General features: G+C 38.6%; 1 non-coding gene across 1 annotated transcript; it reads left to right on the top strand.

The window, feature by feature from the left end:
- Positions 1-303: 303 nt before the first annotated feature.
- Gm24170 lies at positions 304-436 on the top strand. Its single transcript, XR_003955521.1, has one exon. It is a non-coding gene; the product is annotated as a small nucleolar RNA SNORA17 (small nucleolar RNA).
- Positions 437-15726: the final 15290 nt, after the last annotated feature.

Here is a 15726-nt window from a genome sequence, read left to right as displayed (position 1 = left end):
AAATTAGAGACAAAGCAATTCTTTCTTGGTGGACTTGCACTCAAAACAGTTAGAGTTGTATTGGTGCAGGAAACCTAATACAATGGGAGCTTCCTAAAATATACACATATATTAAGGCAATCTAAATAAAATCATTAAATAACAGGGGTAACAGAACCCCAGCTGGGCATCTTTCATCACCAAATGAAACTTTGAATTCCAGGAATGGGTTACAGCTAATCAAGTTTTGTCCAAGGCTATTGGTTACACTCTACAAACTGATAGACTCTTTTGTTAAAGATAACACCTGCCTATAGAGGCATTTCTGTCCATAGAGGCTCTGCAAGTATGGTTGCTGTGTTACATGTGTGTCAGTAAGTGGTCAAGATGGAGAGGGACTATGTTGATGCTCAGCATTCTGACCTGTGAATATCTGAATGACCAGTAGCTTAACACTCCATGGTGGTGGTAGCGGGGAGGAGGAACCTGTGAAGACCACCAATCTGTACCATGGGATGAAAAGGGAGCTAGCCTGAGATGATCAGCTAGCCTGAGACTGATAGCCCTCATAGAGGACCATTTGGATGGTCTAGATGAGGAACGAACTCAAGAGAGTCACCAGACTAGCCTAGCTATGGGACCCAGACAGGGAAATAGCCTGAGATGAATACCAGTCTGCCATTGAAATCTGGGGTGGGGAGACTATGCCACAAATGACCCCAGCAATACTATAAAGCACCAGAAGTTGGGGTACACTGTGTGAAATTATGTCTTTGTCCTTCCTCACCTACTTAAGGCATTTTTCTGATTGGCTTTAATACAAATATGATAGCCAATTAGCTGAGTAGGAAGTGGAAAGTGGGACTTCCTGGTAGGGAGAAAATAACCCTGGGAAGAAGAAGTAGAAATAGCTTTTCAACCAGAGGCATGCAAGAAGGTAGATGTGATCACAGGAGAGCTGGCACTGATGGCATCAAAGTGGGAGAGCTTTCTCTCCACTTCAACTACTGAGCAGAAGGGAGAACTGTTTCTGCACCTTTCCTGTCCAGCATAGTAGAAGTGTCCCTGCATATGAGGGTTGCAGGTAAGATGGCTTGAGGATGTAAGCATGGGAGAGGTAGTTCTGCTTCTTCTCTGATGGGTTGTGGCTTGGACATGTGAGAGATACCCCTCCTTCCCTCCTTTGTACCTCACCACCTATGGCAGCCAGAAGAGCTAGCTTTGGGTTTGTGAGAGTGGAAAAACTGGACCTGTTGCATACTGGCTGCAACACTTGGAATAGTGGGCCCAGCATGTTGCCTGGTCAGCAAAGCAGAGCTGGTCCTGATTCCTGGGGTTGCCCATGAGCTGGCTATGAGGGTGTGAGGGGGGGAGGGTCTGTGGGCTGACTAGGTCAGATACATATTAGGAGCAGATCTAGGGCTTTGAATTGGCCTACCCCAACATCTATCCTATTGATAATCTGCTGGAGTGTATGAAGTCCTATAGATCCAAAACTACAGGATCTCATTGACACAAAACAACAAGGTATCTGAGAGCAGTCCCAGTAAGGTTCCAGTATTGATAGAGAAGCAGAAGCCAAAGGACTTGTACCAGATCAATGAGTCATTGGAATGAACATTTGCAAGGAAAGAAGTGTGGACAAATGGGAATACTGTGGGAATACTGTGACACACTACCCTTTCTACAACTTCATTGTGATTAAGGTTGCAAGGATGGAGGGCTAGTATGTGAGAAGGAAAAGGTGAATGGAATTGGGATATACGATCTAAAATTTACAAAGATCCAATTAAAAGACACAAACACACACACACACAAGACTCATTGAACATGAAAAGTTGAGAGGGTGCCTACTTAGAGCCTTCATTCCTAATGACTAGTGTTCATGGTACTGTAAGAAACTCTGTAATAGTGGCACAAATCTTTCTGGGGAGTAACCAACCACTATCTGTATGAATTTAAGGCCGACTCCATGTGTTGTATCAACACTGCTTGAATGGCCAAGAATTTGAGACTAGAAAAAATAGAGACCTAGGAACAAACCAAATACTATTGTTATGCTAAAAGAATGTAGCAATAAAATGATGCCTAATGCCATACTGCTATACTCATGAATCAGTGCCTTCCTTGGCCATCATCAGAGAAGCTTCCTTTTTTATAGATGAAAACAAATACAGAGACCTGCAGCTGGGTAATGTGAAGAGAATGAAAGACCTTAGAACACCCACTCTGTAATTGGATGTCTATATTAAATTCATTCCCTAAAGACTCAAGGAATTCTAAGGAAAAGGAGGTGGAAATACAGCAAGGGCAAGGGGGTATGGAGTATACCAAAGAAACAAGGACAAAAGAAACAGCAGAATGCAATATAAAATGATGGAGACTGTGGCAGCCTGCACAGGGCCTGCACAGGATTGGGGTCCTAGTGCTGAGGAAAATGGTACATAACCGCCCATCCCTAATTCAGAAGAAATATCCAAATGATAGCACTTACAAATGAAAAATAATTTTCTCCAATCATATTTCACTGGATAAACCACTTTTAAGGGTGGGCCCCATGCGCAACCATAAATGCCTAACACAAATTGGTCTTAATAACATTTTGCAGGTTCTTTGTCTCATACAGCTTTGCCAAGGCTTTATTTTTATTTACTTTTTGTCTTACAAACCCTTTGTATATATCTTACGTGACATGTCTAAATTTATGTTAACTTTACACAAGCTAAAGTCATCTGGATAAAGAGAGTCTTCATTGAGAAACTACCTGTATAAGATCAGGCTGCAGGCAAGCCTGTGGGCATTTTTTTTAAATTAGTGATTGATAGGAGTGATACCAGAACATCATGGGTGCTTCCAATCCTGGGTTTGAGGTCATCATGTGTTCTATAAAAACACAAGCAATGAAAATAAAGCCAGTAAGCAGCACTACCAGATAGCCTCTGTATCAGCTCCTGTCTCAGGTGCCTTTCCTGTTTGAGTTCCTATCTTGACTTCCTTCGATGTTTAACAAAGATGTGGAAGCATAAACCAAATCAATCCCTTTCTCCCAGTCTTGCTTTTGACCATGGCCTTTCAGTGTGGCTATAGAAATCATAGTGACAATAGTATGCTTTGTGGTTGTATGTTTTTACAGGATTTCTGTGTTGTGAACATGTGTTTCTCTATGTCTATGTGTTTCCTGTGCTGTTTCTTTGACTGGTTTTCTTCTGTTTTGTCCTATTGTAGTTTGTATGTTTTTCTGACATATTATTATTATTCTTTAGATGCTTATTTGTTCTCTAATGAGAGAAAGATACACAGAGGAGGGGGTAGGAATCTTCTGAGCTTTCCTTGTAAAACTCTCAACCATATAGTGCAAGGTAAATTTATTAATATGTGTACGTGTTCACTTGTGTGTGTTTGCTTTTGTGTGTGTCTACTTCATATATATCATTAATTAATTTAACATTAACAGCCATAAGATAAAAGCATTGAAAGGGGCCTGGAATCTATGTTCAATATGGGAGAAAAGACAGAAATGAAAATTTGTAAGTCGGAATTTAAGCTGAGGGTCAGTTAGAAGCACAGAATTATCTCAGAGGTACTAAATGAAAGAACAGTACAGAATCACTGTACATAAATGGTAACAGATTGAGAATAAGAAGGGCTAAAAGAATAAAATGAAATCTACAAAGATGCCTTGAACTTCTGGATGGTAACTTAGGCTCTCAATTACATATTCATTCTGGAGACTATAGCACGTGAGGAAGTAATCACCAAGTTGTAAAAAACCCAGGAGGAAACTGGAGTCTGAATTGCCCAGGCAGGCCATCACAAGACAGAGACATAAAAGAAAAACTGAATGGTGGTATGGTTTGAAAACTTCTTTTACTGCACCTCCTCTTAATTACTGCCATGTCTGTATCTGTTTCCATATTTGTTGTCCTGACAGAAGCAATAATCACAAATTGCCACTTGAGATTGGGAAGTAATTATGCATGTCACAGGTGAATTCCCCTTAGAACAAAAGATTTCACTTTGACCTGAAGCAAAAGCTATTTAAATTTTATTAAGGAAGCAGACCAACTACCCTATTAGCCATTTTTTGTGATCAAAAGGAAATTGCCCTGTAAAAGGTTCAATTATACATGTCCATTAAATGGCTTCCGGATGGTTTTAAACTATCTTAAAGGTAGAGAGCATAACAACGGTACATTTGTAGGAATCACACCCAATCAATAAGATTTTTGGAACGACATAAGATCTCTGTTTTTCCCATTTATGAGCAAGCCACTATTTTTCTTCAACCACCACATACCCGTGCTTTAGTGCATCCTGAAATCAATGTTCTCATGCTTGCGTTTGTCATGCTTTGGTGACTCTGGAACATTTATCCATGTCATAGCATGACCTTTTGATCTACTGTTCACACAGCTCTTATGCCTCAATGAAATTGCTTGATAGGATGCAGACAAATTGCTGCTTAGTATACTTTATGTTTTTAAATGAATATTTATTACACACAAAGGAACAGGCAATTAAAGAATGATGCAACCATTTTGAGGCAGGGAGCTAACCAAGTGTTCATAGTCTAAGATGACTTGTATTTTATGCACCACCATTGGTCTGACTCTGTGGTATGTTATACTACATTAATTTGCTTCATTGGTCTATGCATATGTATACATTAATTATTGAACCTAAATACACTATCAGCCATATTTTCAACATTTTACATTGGATTAGTTATTCTGTGATTGTTACTTGTGTATATGAGGATATTCTGAAAAAGATATTTTTATTGTGAAAAATTAAATAAAATGTATTTCAAAAGAAGTCATTATTATATACAGAATCATAACAGGATATAAAACAGTTTGGTAAAAAAAATAGCTCTACATTAACTGACCAAGACATAAAAGCAAAGAGATTTATAATAGTTATATTTAATCTATAATTAATTTTATTAAGTTTCTGGTCCACACCATCGCCTGCAGTCCCAGATCAGCTTTGACCCCACAGCTCTGCCTGCTACACAGAAGGAATGCTCTAACCTGGGAAACACAATTTGATCTGCTGTCTCCCATGAGGCTTGCTCTAACCCAGGACAACCAAGCCAACCAACAGCAGAGACAACTAGTTGCCAAAAGGCAAGCACAAGTACATAATCAATAGAAACCAAAACAATATGGCACCATCAGAACTCAGATCTCCTATTACAGCAAGCCACGAATATCCTAACATATCTGAAAAGCAAGTCTGTGACTTTATTTCCACCTCAAGAAGATGGGAAAGATATAAATAATTCCCTTAAAGAAATACAGAAAAACACAATCACACAGGTAGAAGCCTTTAAAGACAGAACAAATAAATCCCTTAAAGAAATACAGGAAAATGCAATCAAGCAGGCAAAGGAAATGAATAAACAGTTCAAGACCTAAAAATTGAAATAGAAACAATAAAGAAAACATAAATGTAGGTAATGCTGGAGGTGGAAAACTTAGGAAAGAGAACAGGAACTACAGATGCAATCATCACAAACAGAATACAAGAGATGGAAGAGAGAATCTCAGACATAGAAGATACAGTAGAAGAAATTGATCCACCAGTCAAAGAAAATGCCAAATGTAAAAAAAAAAAATCATAATTCAGAACATCCAGGAAATTTGGAACACCATGAAAAGACCAAACCTAAGAATAATAGGAATAGAAGTGGTTAAAGATTCCCAGTACAAAGAGTCAGAAAAATTTTTTTTAAAAAATCATAGAAGAAAACTTCTCTAACCTAAAGAAAGATGGCTATAAACATACAGGAAGCTTATAAAACCTGAAATAGATTGGTCTGGAAAAGAATTTTTTCCCACTACATAGCAATCAAAACACTAAATGCATAGAAAAAAGGAACAATATTAAAAGTAGCAAAGGAAAATGCCAACTAATATAAAAAGGTAGACATCAGAATTATACCTGACTTCTCAACAGAGGCTCTAAAAGCCAGAACATCCTAGACAGATGTCTTGCAAACCTTAGAAGAACACAGACACCAGTGCAGACTACTACTATACCAAGGAAAACTCTCAATAACCATAGATGGAGAAATAGGGTATTCCATTACAAAATAAAATTTAAACAATATCTTTCTACTTATCCCATCCTACAGAGGATACTAGAAGGAAAATTCCAACACAAGGAAGGTAACTACATCGCCCTCCCCCCCCCAAAAAAAAACCCCACATGAAATTAATCATCTCACAATAAAAGCAAAAGAAGGGAAACACACACACACACACACACAATACTTCCAACATCAAAATGACAGGAACTAACAATCATGGTCATTAATCGCTCTCAACATCAATGGACTCAATTCCCTAATAAAAAGACACAGGCTAACAGACTGGAGACATAAATAGGATCCATCATTCTGCTGCATACAAGTAACACACCTCAGCAACAAAGATAGCCACTATGTAAGGGTAGAGGGCTTTAAAAAGGTTTTGCAAGCAAACAAACCCAAGGAACAAGCTGGAGTACACATATTAATATCTAATAAATTAGACTTTTTTGCAGGTTGAAGATATATTATAAAAATTATGTCTGCACTGGACATGTTCAGATTTTTCTTGTAATTGTTCACTAAGCAACACAGTAAAATACTGTTTACATAGCATTTTTGACATATTCGTCATTTCCAGTAATCTGGAATTGTATGTGTGAAACTGTGCGTTGGTTTTATAAATAAATATATATTTTAATTAAATATTTTCTTGATTTACATTTGAAATGCTTTCCTGAAAGTTCTCTATACCCTCCCCATGTCCTGCTCCCCTAACCACCCACTCCCACTTCTTGGCCCTGGTATTCCCATGTACTGGGGCATATAAAGTTTCCAAGACCAAGGCCTCTCTTCCCAATGATGGCCAACTAGGCCATCTTCTGCTACATATGCAGCTAGAGACACGAGCTTTGGGGGTACTGATTAGTTCATATTGTTGTTTCACCTATAGGGTTGCAAACACACTTGAATGTCTGGGAGTTAGGTACCTGCAAGGATTTTGATACTGGTATGGATTCTTTCTTTTCTCTTTTTCTTTCCTTTCTTTTTCTTTCCTTTCTTTTTCTTTCCTTTCTTTTCTTTTCTTTTCTCTTCTCTTCTCTTCTCTTCTCTTCTCTTCTCTTCTCTTCTTTTCTTTTTTCTTTTATTGGATTTTTTTAAATTGACATATCAAATGTTATCCACTTCCCCGGTTGTACCCCTCCCAAGTGAAACCCCCTATTCCATCTCTCTTCCCAGTGGGTCTATGAGGGTGTTCCCCTACCAACCCACCTAACCCAACATCCCTGCCCTCACATTCCACTACACTGGGGCATAGAGCCATTACAGAACAAAGGGCCTCTTTTTCCATTGATGCCCAACAAGGCCATCCTCTGCTACATATGCAGCTGGAGCTGTGGGTCCTTCCATGTGTATTCTTTAGTTAGTGGTTTAGTCCCTGGGAGCTCTGGGGGACAGGGAATCTGGTTTGTTGATATTTTTCTTCTTCCTATGGGGTTGTAAACCCCTTCAGCTGCTTCCATCCTTTCTCCTACTCCTCCATTGTGTACCCTGTGCTAAGTCCAATTGTTGGCTGCAAGCATCTACCTCTTTATTTTTCAGGGTCTGGCAGATTCTCTCAGGAGACAGCTGTATCAGGCTCCTTTCAGCTCACACTTCTCATCATCTATAATAGTGTCTGGGTTTGGTGACTGTATATAGGATAGATCACCAGGTGGGGCAGTCTCTGATAGCCTTTCCTTTAGTCTCTGCTCCATACTTTGTCTCCATATTTTCTCCCATCAGTATTCTGTGCTCCCTTCTTAGTCGGACTGAAGCATCCAACTTTTGTCTTCTTTTATCTTGAGCTTCATGTGGTCTGTGAATTGTATCATTGGTCTTCCGAGCTTTTTGTGTAATATCTACTTATCAGTGAGAGCATAACATGTGTGTTCTTTTGTGATTGGGTTACCTCATTCAGGATGGTATTTTCTAGTTCCATTCATTTGCCTAAGAATTTCATAAATTCATTGTTTATAATAGCTGAGTAGTACTCCATTGTGTAAATATACCACATTTTCTGTATCCAGTCCTCTGTTGAGGAACACCTGGGTTTTTCCAGGTTCTGTGAACATAGTGGAGCATGTGTCCTTATTACATGTTGGATCATCTTCTGGGTATATGCCCAGGAATCAGATAGCTGGGTCCTCAGGTTGTACTATGTCCAATTTTCTGAGAAACCAACAAACTGAGTTCCTGGGTGGTTGTACCAGTTTGCAATCCTACCACCAATAGAGGAGTGTTCCTATTTATCCATGTCCTCACAAGCATCTGCTGTCACCTGAGTTTTTGATCTTCGCCGTTCTAACTGGTGTGAGGTAGAACCTCAGGGTCATTTTGATTTACATTCTCCTGAAGATTAGGTATGTTGAACATTTCTTTTTGAGGGCTGCTTAGACATTCAAGTTTCCTCAGTTGAGAAGTCTCTGTTTAGCTCTGTTTCCCATTTTTTTAAAAGGGTTATTTGGTTATCTGGAGTCTAACTTCTTGAGTTCTTTTTGTATATTGGATATTGGCCCTCTATCAGATGTAGGATTGATAAAGATCTTTTCCCAATCTCTTGGTTGCCATCTTGTCCTAGTAACAGTGGCTTTTGCCTTACAAAAGCTTCACAATTTTGTAAGATCCCATTTGTCTATAGTTGATCTTAGAGCATAAGCCATTGGTGCTCTGTTCAGGAAAATTTCCCCTGTGTTTGAGGCTTTTCCCACTTTCTCTTCTAATGGCAATATGGCCATTTTTACCATATTAATCCTGCCAATATATGAGCATGGAAGATCTTTCCATCTTCTGAGGTCTTCTTTAATTTCTTTCTTCAGAGACTTGAAGTTCTTGTTGTACAGGTCTTTCACTTGTTTGGTTATAGTCACACCAATATATTTTATACTGTTTGTGACTATTGTGAATGGCATCATTTCACTAATTTCTTTCTCTGCCCGTTCATCCTTTGAGTAGAGGAAGGCTACTGATTTGTTTGAATAGATATCCAGCCACTTTGCTGATTTTGTTCATTAGCTGTAGAAGTTCTCTGGTGGAATTTTTGGGGTCATGTAAGTATACTATCCTATCATTTGTAAATAGTGATATTTTGACTTCTTCCTTTCCAATCTGTATCCCTTTGACCTCCTTTTGTTGTCTAATTCCTCTAGATAGAACTTCAAGTACTATATTGAATAGATATGGAGAGAGTGAGCAGTCTTGTCTAGTCCCTGATATTAGTGGGATAGCTGCAAGTTTTTCTCCATTTAGTTTGGTGTTGGCTACTGGTTTGCTGTATATTGCTTTTACTATGTTTAGGTATGGGCCTTAAATTCCTGATCTTTACAAGACTTTTATCATGAAGGAATGCGAAATTTTGCCAAATGCTTTTCCAGCATCTAAAGAAATGATTATGTGTTTTTTTTCTTTCCTTTTGTTTATGTAGTAGATTATGTTGATGGATTTCTCTATATTGAACCATCTCTGCATCCCTGGGGTGAAGCCTACCTGTTCTTGGTGAATGATCATTTTGTTGTGTTTTAAGATTTGGTTTGAGAGAATTTTGAGTATGTTTGCATCAATATTCATAAGGGAAATTGGTCTGAAGTTCTCTTTCTTCTTGGGTCTTTGTGGTATCAGGGTATGGAGAGCTGTGGTACAGGGTCAGCTCCAGGCACAGACAGAAACGAGAAGGAGAAGTCCCAGGTTTCTCCTCAGTTCCTGTGTCCTGAGGGCTCCAGATGAGTCCCTCAGATCAGATGGTGGTCTTGCCTGTGTTCACAGTTGTGTTAGCACTCCAGGGAGACCAGCTCTCTCCTGGCAGTAATTGGGTATGGAAAGCTATAGCACTATAATAGACTTTTAACCAAAATTTATCAGAAGACATAGTGAAGGACACGTCATACTCATTAAAAGAAAAATCCACCAGGATGATATCTCAATTCTGCACATTTGTACTCTAAATGCACGTGCACCCACATTCATAAATAAAACTTTACTAAAGCTCAAATCACACAGTGAACCCCACACAATAATAGTGCGGCATGACAACACCCCCACTCTTATCAATTGATCGGTCATCAAACAGAAAAGAAACAAAGAAACAATGAAAGTAACAGATATTATGAACCAAATGAATTTAACACATATCTGCAGAATCTTTCACTCCCAACAAAAACAATATACCTTCTTCTCAGCACCTCATGGAACCTTCTCCAAAATTGATCATATAATCTGGCACAAGGCAAACCTCAGTAGATACAAGAAGATTGAAATAACCCCATGCATTCTTTCAGATTACCATGAATTAAGACTATAATTTAGGAACAACAAAAACAACAGAAAGCCCACATACTCATATAAACTGAACAAGTCTTCACTCAATGATCATTTGGTCAGGGAAGAAATAAAGAAAGAAATTAAAGACATCCTAGAATTCAATGTAAATGAAGGCACAACATACTCAAACTTATGAGACACAATGAAATCAGTACTAAGATGAAATCTCATAGCACTTAGTAGTTCATATAGGATTTGGATATATTTCATAGTAGTAACTTAACAACACACTTGAAAGCTTCGGAACAAAAAGAAGCAAATATATCCAAGAGGAGAGGAAGGCAGGAAAATAGTCAAACTTGGGGTTGAAATCAAACCATTAGAAAGAAAGAAAAAAATTCAGAAAGGAAAAAAAAAAAAAAAAGAAAACAAAACTAAGAGCTCATTCTTTGAGAAAATCAACAAGATAAAAAAAACCTTAGACAAAATGACTAAAAGACATAGAGACAGTATCCAAATTACAAAATCAGAAAAATACAAGGGACATAGAACAACAGAAATTGAGGAAATTTTAAAAAATCAAATCTTACTACAAAAGCCTATACTTGACAAAACTGGAAAATATAGATCAAATGGATGATTTTCTTGACAGATTTCAGGTACCAAAGTTAAATTAAGATCATGTATACTATCTAAACAACAACCACATAATCCCTAAGAAAATAGGAATAGTCATTAAAAGAATCCCAATTCACAAAAAAAAAAAAAAAAAAAAAAAAAAAAAAAAAAAAAAAAAGAAAAAGGCCCAGGGCCAGATGGTAGAATTCTACCACTTTCAAAGAAGAGCTAATAGCAACTCTCTTCAAACTATTCCATGAAATAGAAATAGAAGGAACACTACCTAATACATTTTAGGAGACCACAATTACCCTGATACCTAAACCACACAAAGACACAACAAAGTAAGAGAACTTCAGACTAATTTTCTTTTGTGAACACTGATGAAAAATCACTCAACAAAATTCTCTACCTAAAGACCAAGCTATCTGCTCTTGGGTATATACCCAAAAGATTCTCTTCTATACCAGAAGGACACATGCTCTACTTTGTTCACAGCTGTTTTATTTTTAGTAGCCAGAAACCAGAAACAATCAAGATGTCCCTCAACTGAAAAATGAATATAGGAAATATGATTCAATTACACAATGGAATGCTATGTAGTTATTAATAACAAGGACATCATGGATTTTTCAGAAAAATGGACAGAACTAGAAAATATCACCCTGAGTGAGGTAACTCAGACCCAAAAAGACATGCATGGTATGTACTTACTGATATATGGATATTAGTCATAAAGCATAGAGTACCCGTGATACACTCCATAGAACCAAAGAAATTAAACTAGATGGAAGGCCCAAGAGGAAATGTTGATTCTCACTTAGAAGGGGGAACAAAATGGTCATAGGAGAAAGAGAGAGAAAGGGAGGAAGGGAGGAAAATATGTGGGGGAGGGGAGGGGTAAGGGGGGCAGGTGTGTGGAGAGACAGGAAAGAAGGCCAGAATGACAGGAGAATGAATGGAAATCTGCAGCTGTCAGGAGTTGGGAAGTGAGGGGAATCTTTAGGAAATTCCAGAACCTGGAGATAGGGGAGGCTTCCAGAATCCGCTGTGGATGACCTTATTTAATATGCTTAACAGTGGGGACATGGGACCTGAAGAGATACCCACCTGTAGCCAGCCAGGACTCTCAATTGAGGGATAAGAACACTAACAATCCCACAAAATTTTTGATCTAAAATTTGTCCTGCCTAAAAGCAATGCAGGGACAAAGATGGAGCAGACACTGAGGGAATGGCCAACCAAAAAATGGCCCAACTTGAAACCCATCCCATGGGCATGTACCAATCCTTGACATTATCAATTATTCTCTATTGTGCTTACAGACAAGAGCTTAGCATAACTGTCCTCTGAGAGGCTCTATCTAGAAGCTGACTGAAACAGATGCAGATATCCACATCCAAATACTGGGTAGGGGTCAGGGACTCTTATAGAAGAGTTAGTGGAAGGATTGATGGACCTGAAGTGAAGGAAATCCCAGAAGAGGACCAGCATGTCAACTAACATGGACCTATGGGAGCTCTCAAAAACTGAACAAGTTATCAAAGAGCACATTTAGGCTGGAACAAGGCCTTCAGGACATATGTAAGAGATGTGTAGCTCAGTCTCCATGTGGGTTCCCCATCAACTGGAATGGAGGCTCACCCTAAAGGTATAGCCTGACCTATGGTATCTGTTCTCCAACAGGGCTCCCTGGTCTTGTATCAATGACAGAGGCTTTGTCTAATCTGGAAGAGACTTGATGCACCAGAGTGGAGGATACCCAGGAGAGCCCTCTTTCTCATAGAAGAAAGAGATGGGGTATGTGGTAAGGGTCTCTGTGGTGAGGAGATCCAGGGAATTGGGCAGCACTTGAGATGCAAATAAATTGATAGATAAATAAAATAAAGAGATTTATTAAAATAATAGAGAAAACAAGTTTAACTTGTTAACACATAAAAAAAATTATCATAAAAATTTTCAATATAAGTTTATTTTAAATTTTATATTTAAATAAGAAGTACAAATTGAATTTTCATAAGAGAGTCCAACTTGAAACACATAGAAATAATTCCACATTATCATGGATAAAATGCCTATCATTAAAAAGTGAATTACAGATAAAATTAATTCCTGTTGATGCTATATCTTTGCTGCTTAAATCTATGACCCTATACTAGTATTGTAGTCTGGGTGTGATTGTGCAGTGTAATCCCAGTTGAGTATAATTGTACAGTGTATGATCCTGGTGTTGGTATAACAGAGCGTGATTGTGATATAGGTGTGACCATAAAGTGTGATTCTGGTGTGGGGGTATAACTACAATGTCATCTTAGTGTGGGTTTTACTGTGCAGTGTCATCATAGTACAGGAGTAGCTCTACAATGTGCTTCCCAATGTGTGTGCTACTGATCTCTCTCTCTCTCTCTCTCTCTCTCTCTCTCTCTCTCTCTCTCTCTCTCTCTCTCCACACACACACACACACACACACACACACACACACAGACACACACACTCATAAACCAAACCAAACCAAACCAAACCAAACCAAACCAAACCAAACCAAACCAAATCAAACCAAAAACCCAACACCTCTCTCTTTAAAATGAATAAAAGAGTTTATTCTAAAATCAAATTTACATAACAATGGTACAGAAAAAGATTTGGGGTACCCCATTCTTAAGTTAGGGTTTTTATTGCTGTAATTAAACATTATGAGCAAAGGAAATTTGGGGAGAAAGGGCTCATGTCATCCTACATCTCATACTCCATCCTACAGGGAACTCAAGGTAAAAACCTGGATGCAAGAACCTATGCAGAGATCATGGAGGTGAGCTGCTTATTGACTTGCTCTGTATGGCTAGCGTGGCCTTTTTTCTTGTAGCATCCAGGACCCCAGCCTTACAGTAGCATTGCCCACAGTTATCTGGGTCCTCTCCAATAAATCCTCAATTGAGAAGGCAATGTACTCCAAGTTGCCTACAGGCCAGTCTGATAGGGACATTTTCTCAATTTACGTTCCTGCTTCCAAAACGATTCTCTTGACAAACTCTAGCTTGTGTCAATTTAGCATAAAACTAAATAGCACACCTTCACCCTAAATTCCATGTTGTAACATGGGAGAAGTCTCATGTAGTTTTATAGTTTTATAGAACAAAGTCATATTATAAATCAAGGAAAAATTTTAAATTTTAAAATTAAATTGCTGTGTATGACAGGGAGTTACTGATAGCAAGATGGATGAAGATTTCTACAGAGTTTAGATGGTATATAATGACAATTTAAGATTTTGGTAGGTGAGAGTTAGGGGTATTCTAAATTAATAGATTCCAAAAAATGTTTATCTTTTAGTCACAGAGTATAAGTTCTGACATGGAAATGGGCAATAAATTACTCTTCAGAGTAATGAAGCTGGCTAGAGATAAGGTAATTAGCCCCTGGACCTGTCACATTCCAAATTGTCACATCACTAATGATGTAATCAGTCAGTCGGTCTTTACAGACTCAGCTACCTTCCAGGAATTCTTATTGATATTACAGTGCGATTCCTAAGTAGATGTGGCTGTACAATATGGTCCTGATATGGGGAGGGTTGTACATTTTGATCCTAATGTGAGTGTAACAATGAAATTTAAGTATGGATAAGACTGAAGTGTGATTCTAGTGTGAGTGTGGCTGGATAGTGTTATTTAATATGTGTGTGGCTGTACAATAAGAATAAATCTGAGAATGACTGTATAATGTGATCCTAGTGTGAGTGTGACTGTATAGTTTGGTTATAATATGAGTGTAAGAATGTAATATGAATGTTTACAATGAGAACAAATATATGACTATACATTGGGATCCTACTGTAAGTACAATGGGATCCAAGTTTGCATGTACTGAGCAGTGTAGCCAAAGTGTATAGTGTGAGAAATTAACTATTCACTATTTTCTAATCCTCCCTAAGAAGCAAGAATTCTTTGGTTTTGTTTTTTGTTTTTTGTTTGTTTTTTTTCTTCTTTCTTTTTTATTAGGTATTTTCCTCATTTACATTTCCCATGCTATCCCAAAAGTCCCCCATACCCTTCCCCCCCACACTCTCCTACCCACCCATTCCCATTTTTTGGCCCTGGTGTTCCCCTGTACTGGGGCATATAAAGTTTGTGTGTCCAATGGGCCTCTCTTTCCAGTGATGTCCGACTAGGCCATCTTTTGATACATATGCAGCTAGAGACAAGAGCTCCGGGGTACTGGTTAGTTCATATTGTTGCACCTACAGGGTTGCAGATCTCTTTAGCTCCTTGGATACTTTCTCTAGCTCCTCCATTGGGGGCCCTGTGATCCATCCAATAGCTGACTGTGAGGATCCACTTATGTGTTTGCTAGGCCCTTGCCTAGTCTCACAAGAGACAGCTGTATCACGGTCCTTGCATCAAACGCTTGCTAGTGTATGCAATGGTGTCATTGTTTGGAGACTAATTATGGGATGGATCCCTGGATATGGCAGTCTCTAGATGGTCCATCCTTTTGTCTCAGCTCCAAACTTTGTCTCTGGCAGAAGTTGTGATTCACTCTCAGAGGTTTTTTTTTTTTTTTTTTTTTCCATTTTTTATTTGGTATTTAACTCATTTACATTTCCAATGCTATACCAAAAGTCCCCCATATCCACCCACCCCCACTCCCCTGCCCACCCACTCCCCCTTTTTGGCCCTGGTGTTCCCCTGTACTGGGGCATATAAAGTTTGCAAGTCCAATGGGCCTCTCTTTCCAGTGATGGCCGACTAGGCCATCTTTTGATATATATGCAGCTAGAGTCAAGAGCTCCGGGGTACTGG

Source organism: Mus musculus, chromosome 4 (assembly GCF_000001635.26).
Source record: "Mus musculus strain C57BL/6J chromosome 4, GRCm38.p6 C57BL/6J".
NCBI classification, from domain to species: Eukaryota; Metazoa; Chordata; class Mammalia; order Rodentia; family Muridae; genus Mus; species Mus musculus.
Note: the sequence above shows the minus strand (reverse complement) of the source record. Positions and strands in the feature narration are given on the sequence as shown.